General features: G+C 40.8%; 1 non-coding gene across 1 annotated transcript; it reads right to left on the reverse strand.

The window, feature by feature from the left end:
* Positions 1–315: 315 nt before the first annotated feature.
* On the reverse strand, positions 316–422 carry LOC111726771. The gene has a single exon (XR_002774471.1). It is a non-coding gene; the product is annotated as a U6 spliceosomal RNA (small nuclear RNA).
* Between the last annotated feature and the right edge of the window lie 13,783 nt (positions 423–14,205).

Below are 14,205 nucleotides of genomic sequence, written 5' to 3' on the forward strand. Positions count from 1 at the left end.
CCTGGCTCATGAGAAATTATGCTTAGAAATTCTAACCTTTAATGCACGATGAAAAATTGCCAAATAAGCGCAAAGCAAATACAGAGCATTGACATTCCACGTTCAGAAACATTCCATTTTATTTATTTATTTTTTATTTTTATTGTTTTTGAGACAGTCTCACTCTGTTGCCCAGGCTAGAGTGCCGAGGCGTCATAACTCATAGTAACCTCAAATTCCTGTGCTCAAGTGATCCTCTTGCCTCAGCCTCCTAAGTAGCTGGTTCTACAAGATCATGCCACAACACCCTGCTAATTTTTCTATTTTGTTTTTTTTTTAAATATGGAACACTTCATGAATTTGCATGTCATCCTTGCTTAGGAGCCATGCTAGTCTTTTCTGTATCATTCCAATTTTAGTATATGTGCTGCCAAAGCGAGCACAATTTTTCTGTTTTGAGTAGAGACAGGGTCTCACTCTAGCTCAAGCTGGTCTCGAATTCCTGAGCTCATGCCATCCACCCACCTCGGCCTCCCAAAGTGCTGGGATTACAGGCGTGAGCCATTTCTCCTGGCCTATTCTCTTTATTTTTAAATTTTGGTTTTGACTTCTATTACATAAAAAGTCACTGACATTTAGATTTATTTTTGCTGAAAGAGCCAGCTGCTGTGGTGAGAGTAGTCTGATGTTAGTGACATGCTAAATGTGGAGGGAAGGCTCTGAGAGGAGGTTTCCTGCGCTTTCACAAACGGGGTCCTGGCTCCTCTGTCATCACCGGGCCTACGAGGCTATGCAGGTACTCATACTGTTTTCACATTGCACGTAAGGAAATGGAGCTTTGGAGAAGGGAAAAAGGGCTTGGCAAGGTCCCGTGGTCCCTGGAACGTGTGCCTCTGTTCTGGTGAGCTTTCTGTGAGCCACAGGCCATTAGTGGTGAAGGTGCTGCACTCAAGAGTTGCTGATTCCTTCCAGAGGCCACAGAGGTCTTGATGTAGGCTTTTGTGATGAGCAGGAAAGAATTTATGTTTTGCCCTGACTGCCCCCTTCATCACATCAGGGCAGCTGGGCTGGTGTCTGTTCACCAAGCAGAGGTGAGACTCGGCCTTGCTAATCTTATTCTGTGATCCACATCCTAGACTTAATCAAGGCTTTCATGTCTTGAAGTTGGGGTGGGGACCACAGAAATGAAACTTGAAATGTTCCTAACACTTGAAATTTCGTGGCTCTGATGACTTTGGATGTGTTATCATTCAATACATTAGCACGTAGGTCCTTGGCCCGTCCTTCTCCTTACACTTGTTTCCAAGGGATTCTGTTGTGATCACTAGGATCATCTTTTATTGTCAGAAATTCATTTAGGTCTGTCACCATTTTGGGACACATGTTGGAATTCTGACTAACAAGTATAGATCTCTAACCACCTTTAATTCTGCATTTTCTGGCAGGATCCCACTGGTAACCCTTTGGAGCAGACCAATTCCTTTGCAACTTAATCATCAGCGTTTGGAATATAGTATCGTTTGCCTGAGTTTGAATGGAAGGAACCCACAATCTGTGAGTTCTAACCCTTTAGAAAAATGACCGTTGCCACAAGATGTGAAGTTGGCCTTTGAAATCAGCAGACACCTAGGAGTTAGTGTTGAGTAGAGAGATGGACAGGCTTTGTGGATGGGTAGGTCTGTGTTCCAGTCTGCACCTTGCACTTGGGACTTTGCAGTCGATGTTTTGTAAGATCTCTGCAAAGTCCATTTTATCATTTTTAAAATGGGGGCAATTTATCTACCTCATAATATATTGGTGAGGATTAAAACAGAGGAATTAAGAGATCTGGCGCACAAGAGACACTCAAGAAATATGTTTGTATGCCTCTTTACTCAATAATGTAGTGAATCCCTCCGAAAACAGAAGATCCTTCAGAATAAAATCTTACTCATTTGTTGGGTATGGGACACCTAAAGGGATGTGAAACTCTTTTGTTTGGATTGTGGTAAGTTGACTTTGCACTTTAAAAGGGGAAAAAGGAAACCTCTGGTACCTCAAAAAATGAGCCTTTTTAAAGCCTGTGTTGGACACCAATCCTAAAGAATATTTTTATTAACATATTTTCTTATAAATGGAGCTCTACTCATCAAATATTTATAAGTAGTAGCTGAAGAAGCCGGAGCTGTGCTTGGCAAGCTTGGGGATGTTTCCCATGTGCACTGTGGGGTGGCCTAGGCAGGGGAGACCTCTTAATTTTGTGACATGGTTTGGGGGTGCCCCAACGTGCGCTCCTCTTAGCATGGTTTCTCTCAGCTCTGGGCCTGTTCGGGGGCCGATCAGGACTCCCACATAGCCTGTCCTCACAGGCAAGTCCCTTTGAAGTCCACAGGAGCTCTTTGAATGGAAAACACACACAACGGGGTGTTGATGCAAATAAGAATCAGGCTTGATGTGCAGGAATAAAGGTGCTTCTTACCCCCAATATTAGCTCTGTAGCCCAGAAACTATGGTTTGATGATTAAATCAAAGGCCCCTCCCTCCAAAAAACCCACAATCCACCACCAAGCTCCATCATCCGTTTGCTCAGAAGATGATAAACCTACTAATTACTGGAGAGTTTTAATTAAGCAACAGATACAGCCAACACAGGGCTCTGTTTTTACTTTAAACGTATCGATAGAATAAACATCCTCAATTTCAGGGCAACTTGCTAAATGAAAAAGAAATAAACATTATTCTCTTTTTGAAATATCACTCATCGGGTGTGATAATTTAGAAAAATATCTCTATTAGAGATAGTTAGAGATTTTTTTTGGTTGGAAATGCAATCGCCGATGGAGCAGAAAGCTACAATTCGTAGACAGGTTAAGTAAATTAAATCACTCACTGTCTTTTTTTCAATGGCTTTAAAAGTTAAAGGTAATTTGCAAAGAAAATGCTCAGTTTGAATTGGTTTGTAATATCTGTTAATGATCTTTAAAAAAATCCACTTATTCACAATTCTGTCCCTGAGGGAATTCCAGTGTGCTATCAGAAAAAATTTCTAAAGTCTGAAATGTCATTAGCTAGTGATTTCTTTGAAGTAAAAAGCCCGGGAAAAAAATTAAATTACATAAGGTATACAAGTGCACAGGACAATCACTTTGATGAATAATATCTGTGTTTTTCATAATGTTTCATACCTAAAAATGCAACAGTTGAAACCCCAAGCTGCTAAATTGTAGAGCTGTCTTTTGCATTATCCCAACGTAGGCATACTCTCTGTTTATTTCACACATATATTGAGTTCTTCCATATAGTTATAGATTGTTGATGGAAAAACAGTACTGTTAGGAACAATTTTGATTATAGTCATTGTGTTTTCTTTTTTTGAAACACAAGTTGCCTAAATACAGGCTTATAGGTGTTGCCATCCAGAATTAAAACAATAGCCTGTTTTAATGCAACAGCCTGTATCCCCGAGCCAGGTGCTGTAAATGGAGGTGCAAATACTACATAGCCCTGGAGAATTGTTCAATATTAGATAACAGAGTCGTGAAATACTACACCAAAGGGAAAATTTTCTTCCTGACCCCAGCTGGTGATCAGTTTTTGCCTGGAAGCAGGCGAGTCTTTGTAATACAATACTAGTCAATGAAACTACAGATGCTGGTTTGGCTGCTATAAATAGATATATTCCTATATTTTTTTTTTGAGGGGGAGCTAGATTTTACTAAACCATTGGCTACAGGTTAATTATGCATCTCATAAGAAAGCATTTTCCTATAGCCAGCCTAAGTTTGTTACCTTTTAATCCCATTTTATGTAATAAGGCTAGAATATAGGAGCCCCGAGCAGGCCCATTATTATTGTCAGTATTTCATACATTGGTCTTTAGCGCTCTCCCTTTTTTCCCTCATGCATTACTTACCTCTTAGCTAAATTGCAGAAGGTCCAAGTTTCATTCATCTCCCTCAGGGAGAGGGGATTCCCTTCCTCTCCACTCAGCACCCCTGAAGTCCTATGGATGGTTCTTCCTATTTCAAGCTTGTAGCTGACTTCAGGAGGTCACGCTGAGTACAGGTTAGAGCCAGCTTGGTTATCAAGTTAAAAATTGATTAACTTTAATAAAGATCAGTTATGGTATTTTCCTAGTTCCATCATTTACTTTATCTAAGGAAATGGAAATCTACACGTAAAACTTTTTTTATTAAGAGGAAGAACTACTTTATTCAGGAATTATTTTGTTTTGCCCTATTAGAGGGGTTACGTTCATCAATCTCATATCATTCTGTCTGTATTAAATCCCGTAGCATTCTCACAGGAAGTATAAAAAGTAGGCACTCATTTAGCTATTGTACAAAAGGGAAATGTAAACTTCAGAGGAGTGGGTTAACACTCACAAACACACAGCAAGTATAGGTTAGATCTGAAACTACAAGACAGGTTTCCTTATTCCCACAGAAGTATTATCTTTCTTCTCAGTGTTATCCCCCAAACATACTACCAGACGATGGAGCCTTCTGAAAGAGGGATTGACAATCCCTGGTACATGGCCCCTTTCTCCTGCCCACATGACACACTTAGGAAGTTGTGGAGTCCTTCCCATCAAATTTAGATGCAGCCTCAGAATCCTTCTTAGTGTATAGAACACTAAATTCCATCAACCAGTAATAAGAATTTGCACACCTAAATCAAATTCATTTGCTGTCCTTGCTTGCATGTTCCTGAGGAGACAGTGCAAGCATTAGGCTGAAAATTAGAAAACCTCAATTTCCTACCCACAAATTGCCACCCTGGACTGACTTTGGGAAAGTCGCTCACTTGCCCCTCGTGATCCAGTTTCCCCGTTTGTAAAAAGAAAGCTAACGTAAAACTTTTTAATTGAAGCTTTATTAGGGTTCCACAGATGGAAGACCACAAAGAGCAGAAGCGTGAGACTGGGGCGTTGATCTAGAGTGGACACACCCCATGACTCCCTAACCCCCAAGGACAGGAAAGAGACTACTGCTGACGTTCCCAGGGGCTGCCGTGATGGAACTCCATCTTCCTCCTCAAAGGTAACCACCGGCCTGGCCTCGGACACCATAGATTTGCTTTATTTTGATTGAACTTTATATAAATGGAATTATATGATGGGTACTCTTTCTTTAAAAATTTATTTGTTTATGGTAAGACTATTGAACACAGTGAGGTGTTCTTTTGTATGGCTGCATTCTCTCAAGGTTACAACGATGGTGTCGGGTGCCCTCACTGTGTATTTTCCTTTGCTTCATGGCCTCAATCACTTGCCACCATTGGCCCATTTCCCCCTTCGTGAATGTTTGGGTTGTGTAGAGTTTTAGGCTCTTATCAGAGAGCGCTATCGTAACCTTTCTTGTGCACATCTTTTGTACATGGTGTATACACCATTTTGTTTAGTCTATATATAGACTAAAGGGGAAATTATTAAATTTAATAAATAATGCCAAGAAGTTTTCCAAAGATATTGTATTGCTTTCTGCTCCCACCAGCAGTGGGTGAAGGTTATGCATGGGTTACTATGAAAGTTTTGAGACAGGTTGTGTTGTCATCTGTTATTTTACTTCCCCGAAACACAATTGACAGCGTCCTTTCTGATTCACTTGTGTGAGTTTCAACTCGCTCAGCTTATGGGTCTTGCTGGAAGGGCTTCATTTGTTTCCATCTGTGGGGAGTTTACGTTTCTTGATTTTTATGTATCTCCAAACTTTTGTAATTCGTCACGTAGCTGTTCTTCATCCTTGATTTCACATCCTGCACTTGATGTTCTTAATCTTTTTGGTTTGGGTCATCCTGGGGGTGTGCAGTAGAGTCTTGTTGTCATTTTAATTCAATCTGAAGGATTTTTAATAAGCTGAGCATCTTCTTCATGTATATGGTCATTCAGATATTGTCTTTTGTGAGTCATCTTATTAAGTCTTCTCATTTTTCTGTTGGATTGTTCGTCATTTCTTACTGATTTGCAGGAGATACTTCTATATTTGGGATGTATCTTTTTGGTTGTATGTGTTGCAAATATATACAACCTGAGCTTAACTTTTCACTTTCTTTATGGTATCTTTGGTGGGGGACAGAGATTTTAATTTTAATCTGGTCTGATTTACTTATATTTTCCTTCATGATTAGTGATTTTGGTATCCTATTTAAGAGAGTTTTGCCTTCCTCAAGTCTATGATAACGTCTTTTATGAGCTTTGTTGTTTTACCTTTCAAAATTAGATCTACAGTTCACATGGCATTTTTTTTTTTTGAGACAGAGCCTCAAGCTGTCGCCCTGGGTAGAGTGCCATGGCATCACAGCTCACAGCAACCTCCAACTCCTGGGTTCAAGCAAGTCTCCTGCCTCAGCGTCCCAAGTAGCTGGGACCACAGGCATCTGCCACAATGCCTGGCTATTTTTTTGGTTGCAGCCGTCATTGTTGTTTGGTGGGCCCAGGCTGGATTTGAACCTGCCACCTTAGGTGTATGTGGCTGGTGCCTTAGCCACTTGAGCCACAGGCACCAAGCCATGGCACTTTTTTTTTTTTTAATATATGTGAGGCTGGGATCAAATCTATTCTTTTCTCTGTGATATTTACTTAACCCTGCACCATTAATGGGGAGGACCTGCTTTCCCTAATGCTCTGCAGTGGTACTTTTGTCATAGATTAAGTGCCCACTTATTATTTTTTTTTGAGACAGAGTCTCACTATGTCACTCTTGGTAGAGTGCTGTGGTGTCACAGCAACCTCAAACTCTTCAGCTTAAGGGATTCTCTTGCCTCAGCCTCCCAAGTAGCTGGGAGTACAGGCACCCGCCACTATACACAACTATTGTATTTTATTTATTTTTTTTTTTAGAGAAAGAGTCTTACTTTGTCACCCTCAGTAGAGTACCATGGCGTCATAGCTCATAGCAACCTCCAGCTCTTGGGTTTAGGTGATTCTCTTGCCTCAGCCTCCTAAGTAGCTGGGACTATAGGCTCCTGCCACAATGCCCAGCTATTTTTTTTTTTTTTTGCAGTTTGGCTGGGGCTGAGTTCAAACATACCACCCTTGGAATATGGGGCCAGGGGGTGAGCCACAGGCACCGCCCAATTTTATTTTATTTTTATTGTAGTTGTCATTGTTGTTTAGCAGGCCTGGGCTAGCCTAGGCTTGAACCCACCAGCCCTGGTGAATGTGGCCGGTGCTGTAACCACTGAGTTATGGACGCCAAGCCGAGTCCCCACTTATTAATAGAATGGTCATATGACTTATTTCCTTTATTCTGTTAGTGTGACAAAATATTTGGTGGGTTTCTAAATGTTAAGCCGATCTTGTATTTCTAGATTAAATCCAATATTTTTTTAAAATTTTAGATTCACATGAAGGTACAATTAGGGTACATTGTTTGTGTTCGTTAGGTGGAGTTCAAGTTGTAGTTATGCCCCTCACTCAGGAAGTGTGCCATGTACCCTTACATTTTGTGTGTAAGTTGAGAGCACACCATTCCACTCCCTTCCCCTCCTAACCCCTCCCCCCTTCTCCCCTCTACTTGAGTTTAATTGTGTTTTTCTCTTGTATAAACATGTATTTGTTTCTCTACAGGTTTCATATTAGTATTGAGTACATTGGATACTTGCCTTTCCATTCTTGTGATACTTTACTAAGTAGAATGTTCTCCCACTCCATCCAGGTTAATACAAAAGGTGTAAAGTCTCCATCTTTTCATGGCTGAAGAATATACCATTTCATGGTATACACGTACCACAGTTTATTAATCCATTTATGTGTAGATGGGCATGTGGGTTGATTTCACATCTTGGCGATTGTTATGTGAGCTGTGATAAACATTCTAGTGCATATGTCCTTATGGTAAAATGATTATTTTTTCCTTCTGGGTAGATACCTAGTAATGGGATTTTGGGATCAGGTGGAAGGTCTACTTTTAGTTCTTTGAGGATTCTCCATACTTTTTTCCAAAGAGGCCCTATTAGTTGGCAATCCCACCAAAAGTGTGGAACTGTCCCCTTTTCTCCATACCCTTGCCAGCATGTGCAGCTTTGGGTCTTTGTGATTGGGCTATTCTCACAGGGCTTAGGTGATGTCTCAGGTGGTTTTGATTTGCGTTTCTTTCATGATTAGGGATGATGAATACTTTTTCATGAGTTTCTTGGCAATCATCTGTCTTCTTCAGAGAAGGTTCTGTTTGTCTCTTGCCTGGTGATAAATGGATTGTTTGCTCTTTTTTGTTGTTGTTGTTTCTTTATTTGAGTTCTCTGTAGTTGTTGGTTTATCAACCCTTCATTGGATTCCTAACATGCAAATATCTTTTCTCATTCTGAAAGTTGTCTGTTTGCTTCGATTGTTGTGTCCTTAGTGGTGCAAAAGCTTTTTAGCTTAATTAGTCTCATTTATTTATTTTTGTTGTTGTTCCGTTTGCCAATGAAGTCTTCTGTATAAAATCTTTCTTCAGGCCTATATCATTAAGAATTTTTTCCACACTTTCTTGTAGGATTTTTATTGTTTCATGTCTTAGATTTAAATCACTTATCCATCATGAGTATATTTTTGTAAGTAGTAAGAAATGTGAGTCCAGTTTCAGTGTCTTACATGCGGTTATCCAGTTCTCCCAGAACCGTTTGTTGAATAGGGATTCTTTTCCCCAGTGTTTGCTTTTGTTTAATTGATTTATCAAAGATCAGGTGGCTTTATGAAGCTTGTTTCATCCCTAGGTTTTCTATTCTGTTCCAGAAATCAATGTCTCTATTTTTGTGCCAATACCATGCTGTTTTGATCACTGTGGACTTGTAGTATAACCTGAAGTCTAGTAATGTGATGCTTCCACATCTGTTTTGTTTTTTGAGACAGAGGCTCAAGCTGTAGCCCTGGGTAGAGTGTCATGGTGTCACAGCTCACAGCAACCTCCAATTCTTGGGCTTAAGTGATTCTCTTGCCTTAGCCTCCCAAGTAGCTGGAAATACAGGTGCCCACCACAATGCCTGGCTATATTTCGGTTGTAGTTGACACTGTTGTTTGGCAGGCTCTGGCTGGATTTGAACTTGCCAGGTCTGGTGTATATGGCTGGTATCTTAGCCACTTGAGCTACAGGTGCCAAGCCCACATTTGTTTTTATTGCTAAGAATTGCCTTGGTTATATGGGGGATTAAATCCAACTTGGTTGTGATGTATTATATATTTTGTACATTGCTACTATATTTTGCTCATATTTTAAAAAATCTTTTTATAGCAATGTTTATGAATGAAACTTACCTGTAACTTTGTTTTATTGCAATGTCTTTGTCAGGTGTGTTATTAAAGTTCAGCTGACTCAAAAAATGTGTTTAGAATTATACATTCTTTTAAAAATGAAAACATAAAGGAGTCCAAACTAACATAATAGTAAAATATATGTGTAGTTTTCCCTGAGTAAGTATTCACCACTATTTCTTTCCTTCTAGAATGTATTTTCTGTGTATTTTAACTTAGACTTAGAGCAGGAAGCTGGTTTCATGGAGCTCTGATGGGAAAGTAAACAGAGGTTAGACTGTCTTCTAGGAGTTTCCATATGGCACTCAGCAGTATGCTCATGTGCCCAACACTGAAATTTGTTACTGCATCTGAGTCCCAGGACCTGTGATCAAGGCCCATCAGATGAGAAGCCTTTTTGGACATATGAAAATCATTCAGATAAAATACCTGATCCCCATCAGAATTCAAGGGCATTTTTATCTGTGACTTTTGACCCCTTCAGTTGCTGTTCCACACACTTTGTAGTTTTTATTTTTAAATTCTTCTTTAGTACTGTATGTCTTTTTCCTTACCCTGTCTCATTTTTCCTGCTTACAGTGTTGTCCCAGTTCGAGGCCTTGCCACTTCTTGCTGGGGCTATGCCATTTGTGGAATACCTGGTCACCATTCCCTCTTCTTCTCGGTCATGCAAGTGCTTGCTGTGAAATGGACAGATGACCAGGTTAGTCTTTTACAGCAAGTCGTGTACTGGCTCCGCATTGCTCTGCAATATGAAGTCCAGGTGGCCTAAGTTCTTTCACGATCTGGCATCCCAGTGCATTGAGGTCTCTTAACAAAATACCTTAAACTGGATAACTTAAGAACAATAGAAATATACTGCTTATAGTTCTGGAGGCCGGCAGGGGAGTTCGAGAACCTGATGCTGGCAGATTCAGTGTCTACTAGGAGGTCCAAAGATGCTGCCTTGTTGCTGTATCCTCGCACGATGGAAGGCACAAGGGAGCTTGCTCAGGCCTTTTTTCCAAGGACACTAATCACATTTATGAGGCTGTAACCCTCAGGACTGAATCATTTCCTCAGACCCCTGACTCCCAGTACTGCTGCATTGAGTATTTGGTTCTGAAGTATGAATATTGGAGGGACATCAGCATTCAGACCACAGTACCTAGCTTGCTCTTACCTCTCCAGTCTGCCTTTCTGTCTCACTCAAGTATGGTTTTATACTCCCACAGCTCTGTCTGCTTGATAGATATAGCTGTGTGCACCCTGGGGTCCTTTGTGCTCCCACTTTTGCCTGTGCTTACCTTTTCCCCTGTAATAGACCATCCATATTCTTCTCCTGGATAATCCATGAGCTGGATAACCTTGTCCCCACCCAGCTGTGGCTGTTTGGACATGGGCAGTCCTTTCTGCCCATGACTCTGTCTGTTTGATGAGTCCGTGAACTCTTTGCAGGCCGGGCCTGTATCTTACTCATCTTTGTACACTCATAACTTTCTGTGTGCTGGTAGGTAACAGGTGCTTGATAGACAATTATGGATCCAAATAGAGAAGACGACGGTGGTTGACCATTTTGAATTTTATTTCAGCTCTTTTTGGAAGCCTGAGATGGAATAAAAAGGCCGACTGCCATGACCAGAGGGGAGGCAGGAAGCAAGGGCTCAGGGAACTCTGGAGATACAATCTCTTCCTGTATAACTGAGTTCAGTCCGGCTGATTAAAATCCTCTTAGGGTGGAATTCGCTTTTTACAGCATGGATTAGCAACAAGGATTTTCTTGTGAAGATAGATTTTTTTTTTCCAGAGAAACAAATTTGAGCAATTGAAGACTTTAAATGAAAAAAAAAATCCTGCTTAAAAGGCAGATTGACCAAAATCCTTCCCCTTTCTCTTCTTAATCAAAGAGTGTGCACAGACACTCTTTAGGAAATTGTGTGAGAGATTCACAAGGATCATTAAAGTCTCCAGTAGACATTCACGTTCACATTGTAAAATTGGCTACACCCTCCAAACGGTGTCACGTGAAAATGGACTTTCTGGGGGCTCTTCGATATGAATGGGTCCCAGTTGCACAGTGATGCCATTCATTTTATTTGGCCCACGCATTGCAAGTACATTCTAAATTTGGCCTTAATTATTTTTCCTTTCACAAAAAATATTTTGTGGGATCTTTTTGAACCCTGACGACTTCCTTCTTGCCCCTTAAAACAGAAGCCAGGAGTGTTATTTTTGTTCTCTTCTAATTAAAATAATTGCTTGGTTCCTTTTAACTAGATTCATGCCGTTATTAGCCTAATACATGGATGGGTGCCATGGAGTGTTTGAGAAACAAAATGAAAAGTGATCATGTAGCTTCACATGAAAAAGATGCCGTGGTGCCAAGGAGCATTATTTCCTTTCAGCCAGCATTTTATAAGGGCCTTTCGTAAACCTGGCCCCCGTACCCTTACTAAAAGACTGTGAAGTGAAAGAATAGTTCTGTTTTCTTTATTAAGGTGTACAGCAAGCTCAGTACAATTTGAAGAGGGGCACTTGATAGGCCGAGTATGGCACAAAGACCGCAGGTCTGGTTTTAATGTCTGCCCTGCTTTGTCTTTCAGAATAACTGCAATTGAAGAGAAAATGCTCCATGTCCCCCCTGTTGCTCAGTGTTTATCAAAGGACAGCAGAGGAAGAGAGACAAAGTGCCTGAATACGTGTGTGAAGTGAGTGTTGTCAGGACCCCGCCTCTGAAAAGAAGTGCTGGAATGATGCCTTTGACCAGACAGTCCTCAAAGCGGATGTACTCTGAGGGTCAGCCAGCATGCCCCAGCCAGGCTAAATCTGACCTGTCACTTGTTTTTGTAAATAAAGTTTTATTGGCTCACAGACAATTACGTATCACATCTCCAGCAGCTTTTGCAGTGTGACACTGTAGCTGTGACAGAGACTGTATGGCCCATGAGACCTAAACTATTTACTATTGGGCTCTTGACAAGAGTTTGCTGATTCCTGATGTTCTCTGTCCAGTTCATCGTATATTTACTACATATCTATGTCATGCTGAGATATAAATTTGTAGGTGTTTCTATAGCAGCACTCCTTTGAAAGAATGCTCAGAGCCTTTGTTGATGTGCTACTTTTATGAGTATTCAAAGCAGGCATATGGAAGGCGTGAAACAGGAAGGATTTAGGACAAACAGTCAGAGCAAAGGATCTATCCTTATTGTCTTGGTGGCAATTCATTGACTGGCTGGTTCTTCCTCTGCTGGCTACCTGGAGAAGAAGATCTGGACATGGGTGGAACTTCTGGCTTAGCGTGCACCTTCATTCTCCATCAAGACATCATGGCTGACATTATGAACTTCCATTTCTAGAACAAAAAATGGGCACCCTTTGCTACCTGTTGGTGCCTTGAAGGATCAAGTGAGAGAATGTGAATCCCAGTGTTTTCTAAGCCACAAGGCAGTGTGTTTGTGAGACAGATATTACCTGTAAAAACATTAGAAGAAATACTATTATCCTGTTTGCTACGAGAGAAAATGAGATGTAGCTAGCATGTCCAAGGTCAAATAGTAAGCAGTAGAAGAGCTGGGAGCTGAGCCTCCTGGCTGGAATTCTCTGCTCTTTGCAGTAGACCTGGAGCTTCTTTATGTATCTCTCCATAGTTTTAGAAACGTTCAGTCCTTTAGTTCATTGGTGGATTCATTCGCAATGCAACGTTATTTAAGAGTTTAGTATGAACTGGAAAGAGGATCCTCAAGGAGAGGGTTGGCTATATAAAGATGAGTCGGAATTCTCTTCAAATAATTTTGTTCCTGGAATTTTGTGGCTGGAATCCTTCAGAAGTAAATAGAGTCTACTCCAGATTTTCCCTGTGCTGCCCAAAGAGTAGACTTGGAGCAGAGAAAGAGAGAACAGGTGAGTGGGAAAGAGAGAGCTATGCTGTCATTCTATAAAATGTTGCAAAGCGTTGACGTTGTGTGTATGCGCGTGTGTCTCTGTGTGTGTACATAGATGCAAGCAAAGGTGAAGAGAGATACTACCATGTTAATAGCAGGTTGTGCTAGAAGCTAAAAGGTGATCTAGGTTTGGGAGACTTGAAAGTTAAGATATTGTACATAAAGTCCAAGGGAATCTATACCAGAGAAATTAAATATAAATTGTCTGGCTAACTGGCTCATATCATATAGGGGTTTGCCAGATGCAGACTTATTCTACCACGCTGTTACACACAATTGTTAATTCATATTGCATTTATTCAATGAGATGTCTTGTGATTTTTTTAGATGATGATGATCAAATGTACCTGGAGGAAGCAGCTTTCACCAGAATGTTGAATTTGCCTTATCACGGTAAGAGAAGTGAAGTTCTTGAAAGTTTCTGTTTTCGATGTTTGCCCCTTTAACAGGGGTGTTTGCCAATATTTTTCTCATATTCAATGTTACTGACTACTTGGTCTCTTCAGATTTATCCGTGAGCCTAAGAGTCATAAGATTCTCTGAAACAAAGGTGCCAGTGAAGTTGCCTGATGAAAAAGCCAAGCTTCCAGTGTCTTCCACTGGACAGTTGTCACCTGCTGTCACCTACCTCTCTGAGAGGTACAGTAGAAAGTTATGCCCTATTGCACCTGTTTTCTCCCCAAAAAGGCAGTCACAGCCCTGCTGACTGAAATTGGAGGTGATGATATCTAATCCAGCCATTCATCCATGACAGGTGTGTCACTTCTCCGATATCCCTGGGGCCCAGGACACTGCTGTTTTAAGAAATGTAATTTGTTTCAGCCCTCAAAAGGCATATTCCTAGCAGGACTTAGGACAGCTACAGATAACACGTCCTTCTCATCTGCAGGGAGTTTGTAAACATCAACCTAATATATTTAACTTTCTTTTATCAGTGAATTTTCTTCCACTTGCTGTGGAACACTCTTCTTTTTCTATTCATTTCGTGAGTATTCTATGGAAACATTATCACCATGTTGGAAATGTTTTGTAGAAGAGGAAGGCATCTTATAACACAGTGGAACATCCCCTGCAATCGTGGCCTTCAGTCCC

Source organism: Otolemur garnettii, unplaced genomic scaffold, assembly GCF_000181295.1.
Source record: "Otolemur garnettii isolate 467f Iridium unplaced genomic scaffold, OtoGar3 scaffold00079, whole genome shotgun sequence".
NCBI lineage: Eukaryota > Metazoa > Chordata > Mammalia > Primates > Galagidae > Otolemur > Otolemur garnettii.